Here is a 26,510-nt window from a genome sequence, read left to right as displayed (position 1 = left end):
CATGGTCCAGTGGGAGTACAGCATGTGTTACTTCTTTTTTTTTTTTGGTTTGGTTATATGTTCTTAGGGTAACTTAAATCCTGGGTTACTTGATATAATTCCTATTTAATCTGTTGCCCTTGTGCTCTGTCCTGTGGGTATCTCTTATTATCTTAAAAAGATTCTTGCTTAGATGATACATTTTGCAATTAACCTGCTTTTTGAAGTGAATGATCCTTAATAAAATATGGGGAATGCACAGGGATAAATAGTGAGTTTTTATCTTGAATGCCATCAACTTGTTGTTTATTTTGGGTGAATCATCAAATTTTACTTCCGTAAGCAATTTTGGGGACTGGGTAAAATCATTGATTCTCCACTCTGTGTTCCTGCTCTATGATGCCCTTAGCTGGGCATCTACATGGGTGGCCCTCCCAGGGAAATTCCTAATATGTCACCTGTAACTCCACTTGTTTTTTTCTACTTGGGAAAGCATATAAAATGCTGGCAAGAATTAGGTTGTTATAGGGATAATGTATTATTTTAAAAAAATGATCAGTCATTCTCAAGCTCTGGTACTTCAACCATAAGCATCAAATCACTCATGACACAGTTCATGACTGACTGAACTTGAGAATTGTTAATCTCCCTCCAGACCCCTGAATCACATAAAAAAGCCATTTAGCTTTCATGGTGTTTTCATTTTCTAACCTGGAAATGGGGGATGGTGAAACCCCCTTCATGGTCTGGTTGAGTTGCTGTGGAGGGCAAATGAGATATTGAATTGGAAAGCTTTGTGAAGTATAAAGTCATACACGAACAGAGACTGTTGTGGCAGACATCTGCATAAGCCAAGACACAACCATATCTACTGAGAGTTTTTAAGAATCACATCAAGATTTACAAAATAGGCCCATAGGTGAACCTGCATCCATCCAGTTTGCACAAAGATTCTTTTTTTTTTTTTTTAAGGGCATTTACAAGTCAAAATTTCATCAGCACTCCTGGTCACTATATAAATTCTTTGTATCTTTGCCAAGGTGTGTTAAAATCCCATGGTTGCAAGGGAGAGAAATCCAAAATAAATAAAAAGGAAGAATTTGCTGGCTCGCTTGGGAATTCATGAGAATGTACTGGCTGATGCTGGCCACAGAAACAGCCAGAACTTTAGACCTGCACATTGTTCTGGAAAAATCCAGTGGATGGAAACCAGTTACCAAAGACAGAATGTATTGAGAGACCAAAGAAAGAAGCAGGAAAATCCAAGATTGCACAGAGTGCAATATTAGGGACTGACAGCCACAAGGGTGTTTTGGATAGCAGCAAGATAGGAGGATTCTCCGCATCTCAAGGCAGGAGGAAGAGATTTATAGTATACGCTAGACAAGATGAAGTGGGTCACAGCCAATCAGAATATACCTGGGATTCCCCGGAACCACTTCAAATACCAGTTAGGGCATCAGTAGATAACACAAAATGCTTGATTAATGATGTTATTGATTTGGTTTTTCCTATAGAGTTTGGATGTGTGCTAAGGGTCACCTGGTGGTGAAAACAGAGGTCATGACCAACACAGCTGTAGTCATGTCGAACTGGATTCCCAGAAATATCAAAGGGATTCTCTTACCCGTACTGCATTCTATATATTGCCATTTTCTCAGAACAACTTCTTCCTCTGGTGTAGCCTCCTTTATAGCCTTATGACCAGAGAAAAGATACTCTCTGCTCCCACCTTGCCCCCTCAGATTAGTTATAAGACCCTTAAGAAAGTTATTGGCTTACCTATTGCCTTAGTTCATTAAAGTTACTATAACAAAATAACCTTAGACTGAGTGATTTAAATACAACAGAACATGTTGCTCGGAGTTCTAGAGAGTGGAAAGTCCAAGGTAAGAGTGCAAGCAGATTTGGTGGCTGGTGGGATCCTGTTGTTCCCAAATGGTGCCTTCTTTGTAGTTTCTGAGTGCAGAAGGGCAAAAGGGTTCCCTCAGGCCTCTTATAAGGGCACTAATCCCATTTACCAGGGCTCCACCCTCATGACCCAATCACCTCTCCAAATCCCTCCACTTTCTAATAATCACTTTGATGACTAAATTTTAATATATAAATTTTGGAAGATCACCCCACACTACTCTTGGATTAATCTCCATAGTGTGGGGAATACTATATAGACCAACCTAGTTAGGCCAAATGCCTACTGTTTGGTTAGATTAAATACCCAAGAACTCTCTCATGCACATGGAGCTTTGCAATCTTTGGGAAGCTGGCAGCCACTGAATCTGCCTATTACTTGGGAAAAATACAGTCTTATACATTGTCAAACCTTTATTCTAATGAATCTATGATACATCCTGTGCTATAAATAATCTTTCTCTTTCCTTTCCAACACAAATATTTTGAATATTTTAATGATTGCTTTCCAAAACCTACTTTCAAAATCATCCTTCAAAGTTTTGCACAAATGCCTACTCCCACAAACAGACAGTGGTGGGCATTCTTGAAATAAAAACTGGCATTGATCTCTACTATTGGTTACCTGGTGGGGTGATTTTACCCCCTTCCCCCAGGGGACAGTGGCAGTGGCTGGAGAGACAAATTTCTTTGTCAGAACTGAGGTACTGCTACTGAGTGCTAGGGACAGGAGGATGCGATGCCCCTAGACATCCTTCAGTGTAAAGAACAGCTCTCTGCAATAAAGAATAGGCTGGTGCTGAGTGCTAACCATGCTGATATTGGGAAACTCTGGTCTGTACAAATGGATGTGTCCATATTCTTGGAATCAAGTAATCTCAAGATGACATGCTTTGACAGCAAGACTGTGACAGCATATCCTATGGCCTGTGTTAGAATCCTGAGCACCTGTTTTCTCAGTTTGGGAGGATGGCATTGAATATGGCAGGGAAAAGTTCCCAAAGGACACAGCTGTACTGCTTAGGAACCTTTCTTCTAAATTCGGGTAGATGCCTTCTTTCAAGGTCAGCAAGTACTGTACTTTAGCAAGTTCAGTGGCTTGGATTACAATTAAATGTGGGAATTACTAATGTTTGGCTTATTTCTATTGTGACCCTTGGAAAATAATGGCTATATACTTCCATAAGGAAATTTATTCTACCTTATTTTATTAATTTTTAAAAAAAGATTTTGAGATTGAGTCTTGCTAAATTGCTAAATTGCCTGGCTACCCTCAAATTCACGATTCTCTTGCTTCAGTCTCCCAGAAAACATGGACTAGGGTGTGTGTGTGCCACAATCCTCAGCTCATGAGGAAATTTAATGCATGACAAAATATAATGTAAAAAATCCACTAGTAACAAAGTCTGGTTTTAGCATATTCATTCAGAAATTGTGAATATAATTTGACTGCTTTGTTTCATATCTTTCTCTACACCATTCATTGCCTCTCTCCACCCACCAACCTCAACTAATGGTACCAAATGCTTCTTTTCAGAAGTCGTATAATGAAGGAATAAAAATCGGGTCTCAGTCTAAGTGATTTCAAATTCTGATTCTACTTTCTAGGGGTGTGACTTTGGGCAAATTGCTTAACTAATCTTACTGCTCTTGGTAAAATGGAGATTACAAAAGTACTTCCTTATATATTGTGAGTCTTAAATTGTGAACACATAAAGAATATAGAGGCTGGCTGGGGACAGAGCTCAGTGGTAGAATACTTACCTCGCACATACGAGGTCCTGTATTTGATCCCCAGCACTGGTGGGGGTTAGGGTGTAGGCAAGTGGGGGTGATGGAGGCCAGAGTGGGGCAAGGATCTACAATGGTGCCTGAACAAATGGGTAGAGTATTTGGTGGGTCAGCTCCTTGAGTTTAAGAATCCGAGGTCTTTGGCTCAGAATAGTGGCACTTGCCTATAATCCCAGCTACTTGGGAAGCTGAGGTAACAGGTTCCCAAATTTAAAACCAACCTGGACAATTTAGCAACACCCTGTCTCAAAGGACTGAGACTACAGTTCAGTGGTAAGCACTTGCCTAGCATGCTCAAGCCCCTGGGTTCAATCCTTGGTACCAAAAAAGAATCTGTGCTTTCCATGAGAACAACAATACTTCACATCCAACTCAGCCAACATATTTCCAGTTAAACAAACATAAAAGTCCTTGGGGACTAGAATTACTTCTAGAGCAGGGAGCAACCAACCACGGCCCACAGGTTAAACCCAACAAGGCTTCTGTTTTGTAAATCAAATTTTATTGGAACTAGACAAACCCACTTTTGTGCTCTAATGGTAGCATCGTGCAATCAACAATTGCTAACTTGAGTGATCATGTCAGGGGTTCTATGACTTACAAAACCCTAAACATTTGGTCCTTAGAGATTCACCACTTCTCCTCTACCATTGCTATGCAAAATAGGGTCCGCAGATAGAACAAGCACATTAACATTGCCTGAGAACAGTAGAGAGACATAAATTTAAAAATGACAAACGTGGTATGATTCCATTTATATGAGGTCTGTAGTGTAGTCAAAATTCACAGAGGCAGAAGTAGAACGGGGATTGTCAGGGGGTGGAGGAAGTGGAGAATGGGCAGCTACTGTTGACTGCATATGGTGTTTCAATTTAGGAAGATTTAAAGGCTCCTGGAGATGATTGGTGATGGTGTTGCACTATACAAATGTCTTTAATGCCACTGAACTGTACACTTAAATATGAGTAAAGTGCTGGATTTTGCATTTTCTGTATTTAATCATGATAAGGAATGCTGATAAAAAGTGCAGAATCTCAGGTCTCTCCCCAGACATATTTAATTAGATTGTGCCTTTAAATGTTATGCCTGGGGGACTTCTGTCCACAGTAGATTTAGGAGCACTGCACTGATGACTTACTTTGGAATGAAGAGTAATTTAGGAGCCTTCCTGGGTTTCTTCTAGTACTAAACTTCAGGGAAGAGCTTCACTGATTTTTATTTTTCTGTCACAGATCTAAATCTTACATTTTGAGGATATTACTTTAATTTTTGTGTGTGAAGTTTTTGGTTTTTGGGGGGCTTGGTTTTGGTTTTTTTGAGACAAAGTCTCCTTGAGTAGTTCAGGCTGGCCTTGAGTTCACTACTTATCCCAGGCTGGCCTCAAATTTATGGTGATCTTCCTGCCTCAGCCTATCCAGTGCTGGGATTGCAGGTGCGTGCACCATCACACCTGGATAGAGGATGTTACTCTAAAATCAATAACTTTACAGTGGGAAGAGCAAATTTAAAGATGCAATTTCTTCATTTTCTCTTCTGTTGGTCTATTTTTGTTTGTTAAGTCACTCATCACTATCTACAGATCTGCAGTGCCAGAGGATTTATTTATTTTTTTTAATTGGCTTTGACCCTGAACAAAATCAAGGATATTTTATTGTAGTCAGCAAACCTGGGTTCCATTCTCCTATGAACTCTGCCTTGACCACACAAGGCTCTGCTCAAACTGAGTCTCAATTTCTTCCTCTGTGAAATAGGAATCATTTTACCTGTCAGGGACTATGTTAAAGAGTTGTTATAAGAATGAGTTTAAGAAGCCAGCCCCTTCCTGTGAGTTGGCACCATGTACGGGCCACAGGGAGAATGAGATGCCAGCCCCTTCTGGTGTGCAGGCTGGGAGAGAGAAGAGCCAAGTTCCACCCCCTACCCCGTAAGTGATCAGCTGATCCAGAGAAACACAGGCTACGATGAATAGCTATTGAAGTAAAATACAATTTAACACTCGTAGTGCTTAGTGTTTCATTGACTTTGTAGACCTGAAGCCAGTAGTCTGATCGTCTATTGAGAGGATAATAATATGCAGTATAGTATCTGTCGGGGAATCTCTTTCTGAAGGTGATAGCCACTGTTAATTCCCTATTATCTTGTTTCAAAGTCCTGTATTGTTTCCACTGTTTTGTTTTATTTGGTTTTATTCTGTTTTTTCATGTTTGATTTATTATATCCAATGGCATTGGCAGGTATTTCAAAGATAATATGTTACGGTAGCCATTTTGGATTTACTGTTATCTTGTTTTGAAGTCCTGTATTGCATTCATTGTTTTGTTTTTATTGGTTCTATTCTGATCTGTTTTGTTTGATTTTATTATGTCTGATGGTATGGGCAGCTATTCTGAAGACAGCAAGAGACATTTTAGTGGCCATTGTTGATTTGCTATCATCTTGTTTTGAAATCTTGTATCACTTACACTGTTTTGTTTCGATTGGCTTTATTCTGTTTTATTTCCCTTGGTATTATACTCTTTAAAGTAAAAATTATAAAAAATGAGCTTAAGTGCTTCATATGCTTTATATTCCATCGGTATAGGACTATAAATATGTAAGGCATTATTTACAGAATGACTGACTCAGCTTTGAACACAATACCACATAATTGTTGGGTATTTTACTATGAGAGCTGCTCCAGCCATAGCCACCAGATGGCAGCAAAGAGCAGGTTTCCTCTTGGTAGTTTTCTCTGGTCAGCCCATTGGATTTCAGAGAGAATAAACCTGGTTCTCCCTTATTTCTGTTAAATGGATTCCCCTTCATCCACTCCTTTCTTCCTTCTGAACACTTCCCTACCCCAAAACTGACCCAAAGATCCGTTTTCTTTTTCTTCCAGTTTCTTCCATGGGAATGATTTTTAAAAATGCATTGAAGGGCAAATTGGAAGTGACAATAATTCCTGTACTCAGAGCCTGAAGTTAATAAGGATTGGCAGTGGAGATTAAACTTGGGGGATTTACAGAACACACTGCAGGCAAAGTGGGTGAAAACTGATGAGGCATTGGGAACAAAATGAAAATATTTAAACAGATTTTTGTTCTCTAAGTCCCTGTCCCAAATTGGCCGTCCATCCACCCATCCATGCAATGAACATTTATTCCGGGCTTGGGAATACACAAATATTGCACAAGTAATAAATTAGATACGTGATGTTAGCTAAGGCATGGAGGAAGCCATGGAGGTGTGCTGTGGGCTGATGTAATTTTTGGAGGGGCTCAGGACAGGCTTCTTGGAAATGTGATGCTTTTGAGCCTCATGATAAATAGTTAGCTATGCAAAGTTAGGGTGGATGAGTGCCCTCTAGGCTGAGGGAACAGGGTACTCAGTGGCCCAATGACCTCCACAGGATTTTAGAGCACTCTCATTGAGAAAATACATAATGACTAAAAATCACCATGATTCAAGGGCACTTGACTGATTTCTAGCTTATTTATTACAATATCATCTACATGTATTTAAAAAACTTCTCATGTGTGTATGCAGGAGGAAACATTCATTCAGCCTTTAGTTGGTAAAGGTTTGCACTGATTGCACACCGTCCTTAGGATGATGTTGTGACCCCTCCTGGATCACACAGGACACACTCCCTGCCTCAAGAGCTGATGGTTTAGTTGGAATCCTGGTTGCTTCTCCCCACTCAGAGCAGCTCTTTTGAACCATTTTCACATTTCGGTCATGTCTTTCTTGGATCTGAGCCTAATCCTCTGATCATTCCCATTACCTCATTCCTAGCACTCATTAGACCGAGAGTACCATAGAACAAGGGGATTGTGGATAGAATTCAGACATCCGTGAACTTAGCTGGGGGAAAACAAAAATCACATCTTTGTTTTCACCCAGGTCTACCTGAAAGTCAGCATTTCTCTTTTCTTGGGAACACAGACAACAACCCACAGGAATATTAGAGGTGTCTGTCACTTTGCTGCCAGTAAAAGTCACAGATATCACATGTACAGTTCCAGCCAGTGTCTCGGAATTGATACTTATCACTACTTTGAAATTATGGCAGTTATTAGAATCACTGCTACGTCTTAATTTCTGATGGATTAAGAAGATCACATATATTATGACAGCCCAAGTTTGTTTTAAAAAGTATTTTGATAACTGCATTTCAATATAATTGCTTCCTTTGTAAACCTGTTTTATTTTAGGCATTTAAAACCAATTCTGAGAAAAGTCCTTCAGCGTCACAGGACAGCTGAAGGGACTCCATGCCTAGAATAGGTGAGAAAACTGAAAAATTCAAAATATCCTTGAGCATAGCCTCAACTCTCCTCTCTTTGGGTGGACTCATGACCACATTATGGGTTTTTTTTTTGGTACTCCTGGGGCATATTTGCCTCTATGGACCCCTCATCTAGAAAAGATACTAAAATTTTTATTTTATAACCACATTGATAAATAAGCAAATACCATCCAGAATGGATTTCTGTTGTGTTTATTTATTTTCTTCTGTTCTCAAAAGCAAAGCAATTAAAGCATTCTCGAGGTCTCTAGGCACCTGCTGTGTGAGACAGAGAGAGAAGCCAGCCTTGGGTCAATTCATCGCTGCATCTCAGTAACCCTGAAGCTCCACCCCCAGCCTCTCATCTATTTCAGTGGCAAACTGAATATCCCCAGTGGGTGTCCCGGGCATGGCCCAACACTGCAGGTTCAAAACAGGACACGACACTTTCGGCTGCAAATCTGCTTTTGCTCCTACACCACCCAGCCAGTCAAAGATGGAGAAGGGACCCCAGGGCCCCCTGCGACTCCCTCTCCTCCTCACTCCCCATCTCCCATCAGTCAACAGATTCTGTCAACACCACCTCCCACGGCTGTTCCAGGTCCCCCCTCTTCACCTCCATCCCCAGCACCAACAGCCTACTCGCCTGCGTGCATGGAATTCTCCCACGGCTCCCTCATGAGTTTTCTATCTCTCCGCTCTCCAGTCTTCTTACTGGGAGACCAGTGTTGTCATATCTCATCCCTGCTCAGTCTTCCCCATGGTGTGACACTGAATCTCAAACTGAGAAGCTTTTTTAAAGTACCGGTTTCTGGGTTCCACTGTAGAGACGAGTCCCCTAATTCTTTCAGTCTTGGAGGAAGACCTGGAATCCGCTTATGAAATAAGCATCTAGGTAATTCTTTGTGGGTAGTTCCTTGTGGGTGCTGTTCTTGGACCACATGCAGAGAATCACTGTAATGCCAGTTATATAAATAACATGACATTTGATTTTCCCCCTAACCTGGCTCTGATCTACCTTTTAAATCTTTTTCTTTCCCCACACTCAAGTGATGTTACACCAGCCACAATTCCTCGTGACTATTTATACCTCTATACATTTGCTCTTGTTCTATATCTACAATGATTTTCTTTTCCCTACTAGGTGAGGACCTCTTCGTGTTTTGGGGTTCATTTCAATGCCTACTATTTTTCAAACCCTTCTTTGATTCTTCCTGGTAGAATTAATTATTTCTCTTTTCATATTTCCATACCACTATATACACATTTCCAGGATCAGATTTTTATTTTTATACAGAAGCAGATGTGTGAGGTTCTCAAAATATTCAGTAAGAAGATGACATGTTGAACAGACCAATCGGATCTCAAAGATGGCGATCCTCATGGGTCTGCTTTGTGGGCAGAGTCCCACCAGGAGGGATTGAATAGCTATTGCCCTGGATGGGTAGGGAGGAAGCGGTCTATGAGCCGGTGTGGAATATTTCCACGTTAGCAATCATTGTGGACATACTGACTGAGTAGCAGCCATTTCTTTGGAAGTGTGTATGTGTGTGTGTGTGTACATTTGTGTATGTGTCCTGCTAGGCTGAGAGCATAGTTAAGTGCAATCTGCTGTTCATCTTGAAACCTAGCTATTATAAATTGTGCTGTTATAAACATGGGTATCTAATGTATCTTCACTCAGCCTCCCTAATGGGCTTTGGATTGTATACAATGAGTGGATTCAAATATCAATTCTTTTATCTTTCTTTTTCTATGTCTGTTGCAAAATGTGACCACCCAGAGTTAAAAAAAAAAACTTAAAATAACCAAGGAAGAGGGCATCAGAATATTCTTGACTACTACAGTGATTCCAAAATGCCCCACCCAAACTGATCAAAATAGCTTCTCACGACCAATCAGGACCCAGTGACTCTGATTCGTGTTAAAGTTCAGGAACAGCTGGCTTAGTTTAGTGGTTTTCAGACTTGATTGGACCTTAGAATCATCTGGAGGGTAAAAAAAATATATACAGATTACTTCCTGACTTAACAGATTGCAGACAACTTAAACCAGATGAGGCCGAGGCATGCTGTATTTATTTATTTATCACATGTTTGCAGGACGTGATGATTACATTTACTGTGGGGAGTCGGTGCACACACATGATACATTTTAATTTTTTTCTTCCTCTACTTCTCTCATCCCTTCCTGCCCCTTCTGTGTCTTGGTCCCTACTTCTATTTTTTCTTGTTTTAATTGTTTTTAAAGATTTCCTTCCTCCCTTCTCTCTTTCCCCTCCTTCCATCTCTTGTTCCCCTTCTCATCTGAAAAAGATTTCCCTACTTCCCATTACCTTTTATTTTGTTTTTTAATTTATATTTTGGATTTCTCATATTCTTATATGAGAAATCATATAAAATTTCTAGCACCACATACACACACACACCCCAAACAATATGATATTTAAGCTTGTGTGTCTAATACATTTCACTTACTATTGTGTCCTCAAATTGTTTCTACTTATATACAAATGCCTCAAGTTTATCCTTGTTTATGGCAGAGTAGTACTCTATTGTAAATAAAACCCACCTTTTTGGATCCATTCATCTGTTGATAAACATATAGGCTGTTTCCAATCTAGATATTATAAATTGTGCTGTTATAAACATGGGTATGCATGTGTCGCCTTAATACAATGACTTTAATTCTTCCTAGAAAATATCTAAAAGAAGAACAAAAGGACCCTCTAATTTTAGTTTTTTTTTAAAGAAAGATTAAACAAAACAGAAAATAGGTAGAAATAGTACATACATTCAGAGAAAAAAAAGAGTAAGAAATCACTAGTTGATGTTGTCGTTTTACAAATAGTTGTTCAAGGTACAAAAATGGAACATGTAAAGTGGGAATTCAAACAGAGAGACTGCAAAAAGTTCTAATCAACTGTCCAACAAAAACTTAGTAACATGGTTGTCAATCCTATACATTTAAACATACATGCAGTTATCCATATCTTCATTTATGTTTAGATTAAACAAACTAAAGCAGGTTAAAATCATTTGGAACAAAGAATAATAGTATTGCTGGATTTCACTTCATGACACTCCATGATCAGCACTGGGTACTATAGTGTCTTCTTTTTAAAACTGAATTTAAAGAAAGACTAAAAAAACAGAAAACAGGTAGTAATAATACATACTTTAAAAGAAAAATAAACAGTAAGACTCACTAGTTGATGATTACAGATTGTCTTCTTACAAATAGTTATTCAAGATACTAAAGTGGAGCATATAAAGTGGGGATTCAAACAGTGAGACCGCAACCAGTTCTGTTCAACTATCCAACAAAAACTTAGAAATATAGTTATCAATCCTCTACACTTAAACATACATGCAGTTACCCATATCTTCAATAATTTTAGTTTTTTGAGGAATCCCCACACTGATTTTCACAATGATTATACTAGTTAACCTTTCTATCCACAGTGTAGAAGGGTTTCTTTTTCAGCCTCGCCAGCATTGGCTATTTGATTTCTTGACATTCCTCATTCTTTCTGGAGTAAGATGGAACCTCAGTGTTGCTTTAATTTCCATTTCCCTAAAGGCCAGAGATGCTGAATACTATTCCATATATTTATTATGGGTGTGCTGAATTTTTTAAACACCTCCCTGGGTGTTTCTGATTTGTAGTCAGGATTAAGAACTACTGTTTTAGGAAACGCTTTTGCTGGGTAAGCAGTCCCTGAGGCATGGAGGTGAATGTTTAGTATGATTCATAGGTAATTTTGTCCCTGGAATTTGATCTTATACCACTGCTTTGTTACGTTGAGGAGGAAAACTTATCCATTTGACTGCTGTCAGTAGGAGGCTGCGTATAAGTCAAGTCATGCATTTCTATTCTGCACTGGGCATGGTGATTACTAAGGTCTTGGACTGTCTTGTGTGCACAGAGCAGGAGTCTGGAAGTTAACATTCAGTGGCTTCGTGTTAATCAGGATGCAGATGGTGCTGAGCCTTTCTGCAGGTCCTGATATCCGTGGACTGCTTTGCACAGCCTCTTTGTGAGATAATATACCCTTTTCCTGCCCAGTTCCTGAGGCAGAGATATTTAAGAAAGCTGCTGGAAGCTGGGTGTCATGCAAATGTCACTGTCAAGGTTAGAGTCGGTGAAGTCAGGTAATGAAGAACTGATAATGTTCTAGGCACCTGGCAGTTTAGGGTGAGTCTTTGGGGTGACACAGACCTTTCATGCCTTCACCTGTCACTTTTATTTTCTTGCAGACTTTTCATTATGCAAGCTGACCTCGTAGGCCGAATTAATTTCTTAATTGCTTGTTGTCTATTTGCTAACATGGACCCCACTTACAGGGTCTAAGTTAAATGTCACCTTCAGAAATAGGACCTGAATTAAAGTTATTTGGACGTTTTTACTAGGGTGTGGTGGGCTGGTGCCAGATGCTTCTGTTCAGCAAGAGCCAATCGTGTGTGTTTTTCCTCGGGTCCGTGATCAGTGACCACACATGGGTAATTTGAAATTGGCTGCAATGGACATGTTTACATAACAGGAATTGGAAAACACTACAAATATTATTATGGGGGTTTTGGGTGTGTGTATGTAGTGCTAGGAATTGAAGCTAAGATCTTGTTCATGTCAGACAAGTGTTCAATCACAAAGTGACACCTCCAGCTCCCTGTTTTTTTGGTTTTTGTTGTTTTTCTCTCTGTCTCTCTCTGTCTCTGTCTCTGTCTCTCTCTCCTTTTGTCTTTTTAAGACAGTGTCTCAAGATGCAGTTCAGGGTGGCCTTGAGCCACTTTGTAGCCCAGGCTGGTCTCAAACTTGCAACGATCCTCCTGCCCCAGCCTCCCAAATGCTGGGATTTTTGGGGGGTATCTGGGATCGAACTCATGACCTCGTGCTTGCCCACCCCAGGTAGGCACTTGTGCCATTGAGCTAAACCCCCAGCCCCCCAAGTGCTGGGATTACAGGCATGTGCTACCAAGCCCCTGGCTTGGTTCTTGTTGTCTTCTAACCCCAGAGAGTTAATTAAGCAACTTCCAGCATGCTACTGGTGCAGGATCAGTATAAAAATTTATCTGAACACTTAGGCTTTCACACTTGGTAGAATCAACCAGCAAATGTGATACAAAAGATTGATCTGTTGTCTTTGGCACACCCTGCGCTAGGTTTCTTTTTAATGCACCCTACGGAAGGTCAACATTTAAACATGATGTGATTTGTCACTTATCAGTTTGGTTTAAAGGGATGATCATGATATTTGTAATTGACACAATGAGGGGGAAGAGGAGACTCCTAGCTCTAGTGATGGGAGAGCCAATTGCATGCTCCTTTGAATAGCACCTAACAGAAACGTATCAGAAATGTATTGGGCGCACTTCAGAGTTTATCCTAAGGAAATCATCGATATGCAGTGGTATATCTTACAAATGTTCATTGCAAGATTTATTCACACCAATTGTCTTCCATATTAGATTCACTTGGGAAGTTAAAAGCCACATAATCCTGGCTCCTAACTGGGGATGCAGTGGGGCAGGGGAAGGAAGCATTTTGCACCTACAGGACATTTGGCAATGTCTGGAGATATTTTCTGGTTATCACATTGGGAAGAAGTATGCTATTGACATCTAATGGACAGAGGCCAAGGATGCTGCTAAATATCCCACAATGCCCAGGACAGCTCCCTATAGCAGGGATCTATAGTCCTGGGGCTGGGAAACCCTTGAGAACACTGATATGCAGCCACTCCCTTCCCTCACGGATGGCAGCAGGGTCTCTAGTGGGAGCACAGCATTACTCAGATAACAGCAAGTTGGGCCAGGGATATAGCTCAAGAGCACAGCACCTGCCTGGCGAGTGCGAGAGCTCGATTCCCAGTACCAAAAAAAAAAAAAAAAAAAAAAAAAAAAAAAAAATTAAAATCAAACAACAGCAACTTCTTGGATGATTCTGCTGCAACCGAGTTGAGAACTTCCAGTTTTAATTTCCAGAAAATAAGTAAGAAATAATTTGTACGATCAATAATACACAATGTACACAACTTGGCAATTTTATAAAAACATTATTTCTTAGTCCAATGAAGAGATTAGTCCTCAATAAGAAAAAGATGAACAATGGAGAACTACTTGAAGGACATGGAAAGGCAGTTCTCAGGGAAAAATCCAAACAAGCAACACACACACATACGATGGAGACACTAACAGGTACTAGGGAGGTGCCGGGCATTGTGGCCCAGCCTGCATCCCAAGTACTGAGGAGGCAGATTCCAAATAAAATTTAAAAGGGCTGGGGATTTAACTCTGCAATAGAACAATTGACTAGCATATGGGAGGCCCTGGGTTCAGCTCCCAGGATGCTAAACAAACAAACAACTCCCTTCAAGTCCATGGAATATAACTTCTCTCTCTGTGGGTCTCTGTCTCTGTCCTTGTCTCTGTCCCTGTCTCTGTCTCTGTCCTCTATCCCTGTCTCTGACTCTGTCTCTCTGTCTTTTTAAATCAGGGTCTCAGTATCCCAGACTGTTCTTGAACTTACAGCAATCCTCCTGCCTCACCCTCCTGAGTGCTAGGATTACAGGAGTGAGCCACCAATCCTCTCATCTTTTCACTTTTCAGAGTAACAAATATTTTTTAAAAGTCAATGTGTTTGGGGCTGGGGATTTAGCTCAGCGGCATAGGCGCCTGCCTTGCAAGTAGGCAGTCATGAGTTCAATACCTGGTACTGATAAAAAGGAAAAAGACAAAAAAAAAAAATAGCTAAAAGTTGATGTGTTCCAGTGTTAGCAGAAGAGAAATTAGCACATTCATATTCTCAGGGAAAGAGAAAGTTGGCATGAACTTGGGAGTACAATTTTGCAATATTTAAAAAATTCAAAATACTTGATTGTGTATTTTATGGACTTGCTAACTTTTTACTTAAGCATTTACAAATTTACAAAGTATATGGAGTTAGTAAATCAAAGAAGATATGCATTTTAAATTTTTAGACATTGTCCTCCACATATATTATACAATTATACCTAGAGAAAAGCAATGTTACTACGTGTGGGTACTGTTCAAACATTTTAGTCACATATGTGACTAGAATTTATTTTAATATTTTCAATTGATTTATTCTAAGATATGTTTCCTCTTTTAAGCAAGCACCAGACAAAAGCAAATTCACGTTACATGAAAATAGTCTAGTGGGAAGATAGTCTAGTGAAAAAACCATGTACAGAATGAGACAGACAGACAGAATAAACATTTTGTCATTTGGTATAAAATCAGAAATAACATAGGGGCTGGGGATTTAGCTCAGCGGCATAAGCACCTGCCTTGCAAGCAGGCAGTCATGAATTCGATCCCTGGTACTGGTAAAAACGAAAAAAAAAAAAAAAAAAAGAAATAACAAATGAGCATATGCCTATAATTCCAGTAGTCTGGGAGGCTGAGGCAGGAAAATTGTAAGTTCCAGCCTAGCCAGGCAACCTAGAAATTTAGAGAGAACTTGTCTCAATAAAAAAATTTCAAAAGGACTAAGAAGTAGCTCAGTAAGAAGAGCCTGGGTTCCGTTGCCAGTACCACAAAAATAAATAAAGGTAAAAATGTCAGTGGAAACTAGTTAAAATGTGTTTGCATACTTATATAATAAAACACCAGAAAATCATAGAAAGCTGTCTAAGATATATTGTTGCGATAAGTTGTTGAACAATAATACAGTGTGATTCTATGTGTCCGTGTGTATACAGCTATGCCCCATTTCTAGAATATTCTGGAAAGACACACAAGAAACCTTAGCAATGGCAATGGGATGAAGGTTTTGTCTTCTTTTCTATCATCTTGTGCTATTTGATTTTTCAAAATCAGATACATTTTATATGATCTAAAATTACTAAGTTACACGGGAGTATACAAATAAACATTCGTGTCAAAATATTAAATAATGAATACTCCTATTCATGATACACCAGTAAGGGAAAAATTCTACTCCAAAACAGTTTATATGATACAAACTCATTTTTAAGACATTCTCAGAAAACAAACTGAGAAGTTTATACATCAAATTACTTCACTCTTCTATCTGGGTGTGGTGATACGTACCATGAATTCCAGTTTCTAGGAGGCTGAGACAGGAAGATTGCTTGAGCCCACTAGATTGAGATCAGCTTAGGCAACATAGTAATACCTCATCTAAGAAAAACAAGAGGTGCTTCACTGTTTGAAAGACTGGCAATTTCTTTGTGTTTTTCTCTGTTTTCCAAAAATTTTTTTTTTGCAATGAGCTTGTGATTTTCTGAAATTAGAAACCCTAAAACCTACAATTAACATTATTTTCCTCCAAAAAGTGCATCTATGCACTATTGCATAACCACTAGGACACTGTGCATAGTCCTAGTGTAGTAATGTGCAAAGATAATTTGGCTGTGAGCATGATATTTTGCCGGGCATCTGCAGGGAGGCTGTAAAGTGGACCAGCTGGAACGGTGACCCTGTGAGTCCTTTGTTAAAACTGGCACTTCTTCAATGCGAGATTCCCAGAGGCATTGCATTTTTTAATCCATTGATTTAATGTGAAAAATGTTTCCACTACTGAAATTCATTGTTATCTCTAGTTTAGAGAGAAGATGTTTTCTTCCCATGGAAGAGAGTGCCAATACCCCTAAGGGAAGCAGAGCTCTGAGCCCTTCAGTTATAGAGTCAAACGTATAGTTTGGGCTTTGTCCTGGAAGCTTAGGACCCAGTGAAAAAGGAGACATACAAAGTTCCTGCTCTTAGGAAATGGCATTTTATAGGTGGTGAGAAAGATATTAAACTGATAAATAGCAGGACAAGACTTCTGGGTTCATAGATGACCAGCTCTCAAGACCTCCTAACAGGGAGGAAAGGACAAGGGAGCTGAAGTGTCTCTTGTAAGGGCAAAAAATTCTATTCATGAGGACTCTGATCATCCCCCAAAGGCTCTGCCTCTGAATACCATCACATTAGGGAAAAGGTTTGACTATGGTTTGGATACGATTTGACTGTGTTCCCCACCGCCCAAGACTCAAATGGTAGCAATTCAGTCCTCATTGTGGCAATCTTGGGAGGTGGAGGAGGCTTTAAAAGATAGAGCTTAGTTCAAGGTAACAGGTCATCGGGGTGATGCACTTGGGAGGATTAGTGTAGTACTTAGGGGACCTTAGTTCCCATGACAGTGAGTTGCTATGAACGAGTGAGCCTGAACCCTGAATGGAAGCCTGACTACCTGTTTTGCTGAGTGACCTCTCCCTCTTGCATATACTACCACAACTGTGATGCTGTCAGCCATGAGACCCATTACCAAAATGGAGCAGAAGACATGCTCTCTAGTCTCCCAAACTTTGAACTAAACAAACTTCTTTTCTTTACAAAGTACTCAGCCTCAGGTATTTTGTTGTAGCAATGTAAAACCAGATGAATACAAGTTTCAGCAAATTTCAATATGTGGATTTTGGGGAAAGTACAAACATGTAGCCTGTAATACATTGAATGCTGGACCCTTCCTTCAGAGTTTCTGAGGCAGAAGTTCTGAGTGGAGTCCAGTTCACTGCATTTCTAACAATTTCCCAGTTGCTGCTGCCACTGCTACTGCTGATGAAGGAAAAATCACACTTTAGGAATCCTGACCTAGCCTGTCCCTGCCATTCAATATTATCTCAAGGAAATAAAAACTTAGCAAAACTTATTCACTCATTCATGTACTCAGGGAATATTTGCTAAATACCTGCCATGTGCTAGACGCCATCCTAGGAGCCATATGATCAATGATACAACAAACACGGTCCCTGCCCCTGCTCTTACAGAGCAAGGATTTGCTGAGGTTATGCACAGCTGATGCTAGGGTCAGCACTCGGATTTGTGACTTCTTACTCAAAATCCAATACCCATTTCCAGTACACAACAAGCAACATTAAGACACGCCTGGGTTGCTTTAATTATGCCCTTCAGTGCCTTCCAAGGAGATGACCTTAAAGATAATGCTCAGACCTTTCTTTGCAGATGTGTTTACATTTGAAAATGTGGACAAAGAAGTTCTAAGGGGAGTGAGGAATTTTGCAGGACCTCAGTGGCCTAAGGGGGCGAAGGGGAAAAGGAAACCCTCCCTGCTGGCAACTGTAGGAAGAGAGAAGTGACCTGGGGAGTGTGGAGACAAGATGCTGTGATGTACTCCCCAGGCCCCTGGTCAGGGAGAGACTTAGTTCTGCAAGGATGCGGCTGCAGGTCGGCAGTGTTTGGCTGGCAGCCTCATAGAGGGACAGCTGCTCTCACAGCAACAGCTTTGCCCAAGGTCACACCCTCACATTCAGTAACCGATGGGACACCTAAAGGTGCTGAGGCCAGTTTACCTGTAGGGCTCGTTGGAGCTCAGCTGAGGCCCTCCGTGTGCCTGGGTCACAGCATGATGTCTTCTTGTCAATCTTGCTTTCTTCTCTCACTGTCTCAAGGACACTCTCTAATACACTAGTCCATCTCAGAGCGTGCTTTCCAGGAGCCCAGCCTGTGACGGTCATGTCAAGGTGTCTCCTGGTGGGTGAGTAATCCAAACCTCCTCCTTCCTCCTCCCTTTCCTCCCCACTTTGAAAGCTTTGGAGAAATTAGCATTGCTCACTCAGACTGCCGTGAGCCAGAGCTTTCAGTGTATTGATTAGTCTTCCTCATCTCCCCAAATCACGTTCACCTGGGACCCTGCCGCCTTTGGAAATAAGAGTTACTGATGAGATAATTAGGTAAAGGGTCTCAGATGATATTTGAATTTAGGATGGGCTTCAATCTGTCCCCACCACCACTTCCCTACTGAGGACTGAACTCAGAGCCTTGGGCATCCTAGGCTCATCCCGAGACCTTTTTAATGTTTTGTGATGAGACCTTGCTAAGTTGCCCTTAGCCTTTGAGGCTGGCCTTTGAGCTTGACTCAGCCTCCTGAGTAGCTGGGATTACAGACATGTGCCATCGTGCCTGGCTAAATTTAGTATCTTATGAAAAGAAAAGAGACACCTATCACGGTGATGGGCAACTCAGTGAGAACCTGTCTCAAAATAAAAAACAAAGGGCTGGGGATCAGTACAAGGTCCTAGGTTCATTCTCCAGCACTGAAAAAAAAAAAAGAAAGAAAGAAAGAAAGAGAAGACACTCCCCTCCGTGTGTTTGTTTGAGCTAAACTGAACTGAATGCTAATAAAGGGAAAAATAAGATTTATCAGAAATTGTTGCAGGGTAGCTGCTTGATTTACCTTTTTTGGATCCTGGGCATGTGGCTACCTGCTATTTTTTGTACTTATTCATGATATTTGATTTTATACATGGAACTGGGAAGGAGCCATATTCATTTTTTGATAATTTTAATAACTCTTTAAAGTCAGTCACTAATGAGGTCCTTGGACTATGTCACTGTAATGTATGCCCTGATCATTTAAACTAGATCTATAATTTTTTTTAGAGCAGAATATATTCATTGAGAGAAAAACTTCTGTCTGAGACAGAATGGGTCCCGAGTGGGTTGCCAAAGACTATGTCTTTTCTAAAGACTTTTTATAGAGAAAAACCCCGAGGTGAGATGGGCCCAAGATGAGAAAACATGGGAATTCACAAGGCAGATGGGTAGATTTATACTTTTAAAATGTGCCTGGCCTTTTTTTGGGCTGCTCCTTCTGGTTCTACAGGAACCCCCATTTCTATTTTTATACATCCAGGTAGGTAGAAAAGAAATCATTTGCAAAGGTGATTTAAGAGCTCAACATAGCATCAGATGTGAGTGCCTTTGTTCAATTTTTTTTGTTTTTTGTTTTTTGAGACAGGGTCTCACCATGTAGTGTAGCCTTGCCTCGACTTGGCTTCTGTGGTCCAGGCTGGCTTCAACTAGCAGTGATCCTCCTGCCTCAGCCTCCCCACTGCTGGGATTTCAGGCACATGCTACCACGCCTGGCTGCTCATTCTTGTCTTGTTATTCTGTAGCTCAAAAATTGCCACCATGAGCCTCTGGCCTATCAATAAGATAGAGCTCACCCTACCTTTTCATAAATCGGCAGTGGTAAGAGAATAAAGTGAACTGTCTGAACAGATCTCACAAGCTCAGGTACCTTTCTGATCACACTCAAAGGCCCCAGAATGCCTCTGAATCCTCAGGTTGTTAGGAGGGAGGTTGTGTTTATCAAAGACCAGATACATATGTACACACACACACACACACACACACACACACACACATGCATTTCTGAGCCTCACATGAGTTTTGAGAACCCAGAATACATCCATAAGACATTTGCCTTGTTTGACCCCTCCTACTTATTCAAGTTTAAGTTCAACCTATAGGGTAAATTTTTTCTTTTTCTAAAAACCAGTAAATGTATATTTTCTTTATTAGACATCTGCTTTTCTAAATCCACCTATGAAAGAACAAAGCTTTTTGGATTTTTGTCCTATTATTTACAGATAGAGTTTCATCAACACACTGTGCTAGGAACTATTACCTGCTGTCTACACCATTGCATCGGGCAAAGAAAACCACCAAAAAAAAAAAAAAATCATGGAAGGCGAAACACTGATCAGTGTAGCTGTCAAAGATCACTGTAATTAAGTAAAGAACAAATATCCAATAATTTAATTTAATTGCGGTTAAAAGTTTATCACCAGCTACACACTTTCTTGGTTATGTACTTTGCATGATTTGCAGTCACTGCTACACAATGATCAAAGACTTTTATCCTCTGATGTTCAAAGTCTAGCTAGCCAAAATAAATTTTGAGCCAACTGGCAGATTCCTTGAGCTCTTGCTCGTGAGGGACACTCTAACTTCAAAATGTTTTATTGGAGGACTCAGATGAATGATTTCTATAAGCGAAGGGACTTAAGGAGGATATATGAATTTTCCTTAAAATTCTAAGACGACCTGATGAACTTGCTTTGGGAGTTAGATCCTTTTTAATAGCATATGGTCTGTGGTCTCCCAGTTTGTGCTTATAAAAATAGCTATCATTGAGGGTGCTTTCTTCCCAGCAAGGAATGGTTGTCAGTGAAAATGACTGGGGGCAGGACAGTACTGAGGATCAAGCTCTACCACTGAAATACACCCTGGGCCCTTTAAATTGTCTTTCTGTCTGTCTTTTTTCTGCCTTTACTTCTGTATTTCTTACCTATTTCTTTGAGACTTAATCTTGCTAAGTTTTCCAGGTTGGACTTGAACTTGTGATCATCTTGCCTCAGCTTTCCTCAGGGTTGGGTGTGTACCACCATGCCTAACAAGGATGCTTTTGATAGCAGCCTAACTTCAGATGGCTTCAACAATACAGGAAATTTATTATCTATTTTTTCACATAACCAGAAGGGTATAAGTAGGGTTCCATTTTGGCTTGATCTAGTAGCCAGCAGAATGTCACCAAGCATGTGCATTTTTTCTGTTTCTCCATTATAATTTCCCTAGTGTTGGCATAATCTTTAAGGTCCATTAGTAGCACTCTGAAGGCTCCAGGTTTTGCTCCTTTTAGTACATCTTGCATCTTTACACCATACCTTCCAGGGAAAGAAATACATCTTCTGATGTCTCTTACATGAGTACTGGGATTTGCTCACTCTTGTGGACTGGAATCCAGCCATTTGCTGATTCCTGAACCAAGCACTGTAGCCAAGAAACAAGACCCCGGAATCAGAAAGCTCTCAGAAGTCAAACTTCTCTTAGGCTGCCTTCTGCAATGCCACATAGTAGCTTAACCCTTTCCTTCTAGTCCCTCCACCCCATCAACTATCTTTATTTTTTTCTTTATGTAGAGTGGAAAGGGACCAACCTTAGTTCTTGAGTCTACCTAATGGCAAAGCCTCAGAGATTTCACATCCTATTTGTAAACCCTAGGACAAACAATCTGATTGATCTTAGTAGTGTCTCCTTATATTCCTGATCCTAAAAGTATGCTCATGGATTGTGGTATCATTGGTTAGACATGGTCAAAGAGGGCCACCAGTCAAGCTGGGAATGGAGATAGGACAGATCTCTTGGACTTGGTGTCAGCCCTTGGTGTCACTGCAAGAAAGTGAACATGGGTTCTTCTATGCCCAAAGTGGGAAAGGCCTTCTACTCACTAGATCTGATATGTGTATTTGGTTAGGATTCTTTGGTTGCAAGCGACAGATGACAATTTGGCCAACACAGAACAAATATTGACATGTGTGTGTGGATGCACACACACACACACACACACACACACACACACTCTGGAGTCTGGGAGAGGATCTCATTGAAGTAGGCTAAGTCACATGATTATTGTAATGATTATTCTCAATAAATAACACTTTCCTCTTCTTACCTCCCTGTAACCCAGTGTTGCTGCTTCAAGAAGTGGAATCTATTTTTTCCAGTCTCATTTTTGTGTTTATTGGAATCGACCTGATGACTTGACCAACAGAATGTAGCAGACTTGATGTCATGTGAGCTCCAGGTCTTACACAACTTTGTATGTTGTGCTTGTGTCCCCAAGGACTCTGAGACCCCCATGCAGTAGTGCCTCCTGCTGGAGGATGAGAGGCTCCAGGGAGGAGGCTTCCTGATGACTGTCACACCTTTGGGAAGATATCAGGTGAGACCACGTTGGCTCTTCTGACCCAGCTCACCTTCTATTTGAATGCAGCCAGGTGGATGTGGCCAGGTGAGAGTAGCAGATCTGCTAGATGATCAACCCACTGAATCATACAAAATTGTAAATCACTGTTGGTTTAAGCATCTAGATTTGAGATTGCTTGTCACACAGTAATAGAATGCTGAAATACACGTCAATCCCCTGGTCCTGCGGAGGAAGCATCTGCTGGTGCTGGTGGTGGTGGGGCTCCAAGAACCCTTTCGACTTCCACAGTGTGGGGGTTGCCTACTTGGAGTTTCTGCCCCATCAATTGCCCACAGTCAGGGATAAACAGTTCTTCAAAATGCAAGCAGAGTGTTTTTGGAAGAGAAAAATATACCTGGCAGTTTGAAAACAACAAATAATCTGCTCTATTTTGCTTTGTGCTTCCTGTAAGCAGAGCTGTAATAAACACTCAGGGTACCTATTACATTTTGTCTTCAACTCATACTTTCGAAATAAATACCACCGGGATGGACTGATCTGAATTAAACAGACAAGAGACTGCAGTCTGTACCATCTGCAGCCCTCCACTTCTTCTCTTGGCCTAGTTTGAGAACAAACACATACACACCGAACCACAAGAGAACTACTGATTTAGAACAAATTAAATAAAGCAACATGTAGGATGTCAATGCTGAGAGCTCCAAGATAGGACCCAGCACACCTACTTCAAGTGAGGAAGGTGGAATGAGCCAAGCTCTCCGCCACTGACTATCCTTGGGTCAGGAGCGGGATTGTCATGGCTTCCCTCCGTTGAGTTAACCAGCTCAGTGATTGCAGGTGAAGGTTCTTTTGCTCCCTACGGGACATCTGGCCATGTCTGCATTTTCAGTTGTGTGGATATAGTGCTATTAGCATCTACTGGGTCAGGGCCAAGGATACTCCTCAGCCTCCTACAATGCCCAGCACACCACTATTTACACGCACATTCATATACACACAACAAAAATTATTTGGATTTGGGGCTAGAGAAGTAGGTCTGTGGTTGAATATTTACTGGCATGTGAAAAGCCTTGGATTTAATCCCACCATAACAACCCCCCAAAAAACCCCAGAAAAACCAGAAAAAAAAAAGAAAGAACAAAAAGGAAAGGAAAAAAGAAAAGAAAAGGCAGGTGCATGCCTGCAATCCTGGTACCCAGCTGAGAGGCTAAGGTAGAAAGATGAGAAATTCATTCTGGGCAAGTTAGCAACTTAGTAAGGCTCTGTCTCAAAATAAATTTTTTTTACAAGGTTGAGGAAGTAGCTCAGTGCAAAGGAGCTGGATTCAATCCCTAGTATTCCCCCCAAAGAATTATTAGACTTGAAATATCAATGGTACTGACCTTGAGAAAACCTGATTTAATAGAAATAAAATTGTCTGATAGATAATCACCACATCCCTGGACCTTAGAATAGTCATAAAAGGACAATTCCCAGCCTAGTATGGTGGCACACTCCTATTATTCCACCACTCTGGGAGGCTGAGGCAGAAGGACTGCAAATTTGAGCTCAGCCTGAGGAATTTAGCAACTTGGTGAGACCCTGTCTCAAAATAAAAATAGAAGAGGGCTGAGGAACATAGCTCAGTGAAAAGGCCCTAGGTTTGACCCTCATTTCCACAAAAAAAAAAATCCTTTTATTTAACACTACACCGTGTGTAACACATCATTATACTCTAAAACTCTCAACTTGGTTAGCTGTTGACTAGCTAACCAAGAAACAACGACGTACCTAAGAATGAAGATTTAGAAGTAACTGCGTATAGCAGGATTGTTCTCCAATATGGAAGCGATCCCGGACCTGCTAACTGGTGAATGGTTAACCAGAGTATGGTCCACCCTGACCACTCATCCATAAAAAAGAACATACTATAGAAACGACTGAAACAGGACAAACCTCAAAAACATTCTGTGCGGTGCAAGAAGCTAGCCACAAAAGATCACATATTTTATGATTTAATTTACATGAAATTCCCAGAAAAAGCAAATTATAAAGAAGAAAGTAAAGTAGTAGTTGTCTGGGCCTGAGGGCTGTAATAGGAGCTAATTTTATTTAATTTGTTTTTTTTTTTGGTACAGGAATCGAACTCATGAGTGCATGCTTGCAAGGCAGGCACTCATGCCGCTGAGCTAAATCCCCAGCCCAGGAACTAATTTTAAATGAGCACAAGTGACCTTACTGGGGTGAAGGAAATGTTCTAAAATTGTTTATAGTGATGCTTGCATAGCTTGATAAACTCTCACAAAAATACTGAATTTTGCATTAAGAATGGATGAATTTTATGACCTACGAATCATGCCATAGCAAAACTTTGCTGTTTGAATTGGATCCCTGGACTGGTAGTAGCAGCATTACTGGAAAATGCTTAGAGATGAAAACCTTAGGGCCCAGTCTGGACTCAGAATCTGCATTTTTTAACAGCACGCATAGACGATTTGTGTTCCCCTTTTTCAGTGTACGTTTGCAAGATACTAAATACTCTCCTCCCGGGGGAACCAATACATATACATTTGAATTTTGATCCTTGGTACTACCTCTCCCTCCCTTCTCTCTCATCACCCACCACCCTCAGATCCTCTTCTCATGCTTTAAAAGAACCAACTCTATACAAGGCTCTTTTTTTTTTTTTTTTTTTGGGTACCAGGGCAACTGGCATTGATTGCTCTTTGTGCGTCTAACCACTATCTAACCAGTAATCGAACTCACGACCTTGCCCTCGCCAGGCAGGCACTTATGCCACTGAGCTAAAACCCCATCCCTTAAAAGAACCAACTCTTTGATTCATTGATTCTTTGTATTCTTTTGGTCCCAATTTTGTTACTTTCCATTCTGATCTTTCTAATTTGTTTCCTTCTATTAGTTTCAGGCTTGGATTTCTTGTTCTTGTTTTTAACCCAAAGTGATTTATATTCATGTTAAACACTACTCCATCCTGGGACTTGGCTGAAATGTGCAGGAGCAAAACTATTCTGTGTTAATTTTTTGGGTTGTTCTTACTGTCCCAAAATGCCAGAGATGATCAATCAAGAGAACAATTTTATTAAAAAAAAAAGTTTTCGCTATGCAGTTCCAAGTGTCCTTGAGCTCAATTTGCAGCCCAGGCTGGCCCCAAACTCACAGTGATCCTCCTGCCTCAGCCTCCTGAGTGCTGGGATTACAGATAAGCTCCACCAGGCCCAGTGAAAACAGTTTTATTTTGGCTCCCAGTTTTGGAGGTTTCAGCCCATGGTTATTTGGCCCCATTGATTTTGGATCTGTGACAACAAGCAAACATCAGGGGAAGCTAATACCCCTCAAAATGAAAAAGAAGGAGGCACCATGGGCCCACAACCCCTTCAAGGACAAACAACCCCAAAGACCTAAACCTACTACTAAGTTCTTCCTCCTAAAAACACTGCCACCTCTGATATTGTCACAGGATGGGACCAAGCCTTTAGAAGATATTCCAGACACAAACTATAGCATGTTCTAGTCATAACTTTTCACAAAAATAGTTCTACTGTATATAGTAATGGGGCCCAGGAATGTGGCTTGCTTGTACGCCCAATATATAGAAGGAAGCAGCTTAAACTTAGGTTCAAGCAGGGTTTGACACTGTTTATAGTTAATGCCTATTCTTCCACATAGAAGATGACTAACGTACCAATCCCAATGCCAACCTCACCCAGCATTTCATTCATTCCTCACAGCAGTCCTACTTGGTAGGCATTGGATCTTACCCCCCTTTTGTAGATGATGCAGCCTGGGAGATGAACTGACATGCTAAAAGTCACACGGCTTCCTAGAGCACTCTATGGCACAGTCTGGGAGAAGGATGGAAAATCCTTTGCATGGACTGCAATGTTGGAATCTTCCTGGAGGGGGCAGATTCCCATTGCCTTCTATGAGTGGAGGGCAACTGGCATTGATTGCTCTTTGTGCTTCTAATCACTATTCTATACAGACTCTGGTTGCTCATTTTGGGTGCACAGATTAGTCCAGC

Source organism: Cavia porcellus, unplaced genomic scaffold (genome assembly GCF_034190915.1).
Source record: "Cavia porcellus strain 051 isolate PalLab524CR breed Dunkin Hartley unplaced genomic scaffold, mCavPor4.1 scaffold_16, whole genome shotgun sequence".
In the NCBI taxonomy this organism is placed as follows: Eukaryota; Metazoa; Chordata; class Mammalia; order Rodentia; family Caviidae; genus Cavia; species Cavia porcellus.
The sequence above is the reverse complement of the archived record's forward strand: the minus strand, read 5'-3'. Positions refer to the sequence as shown.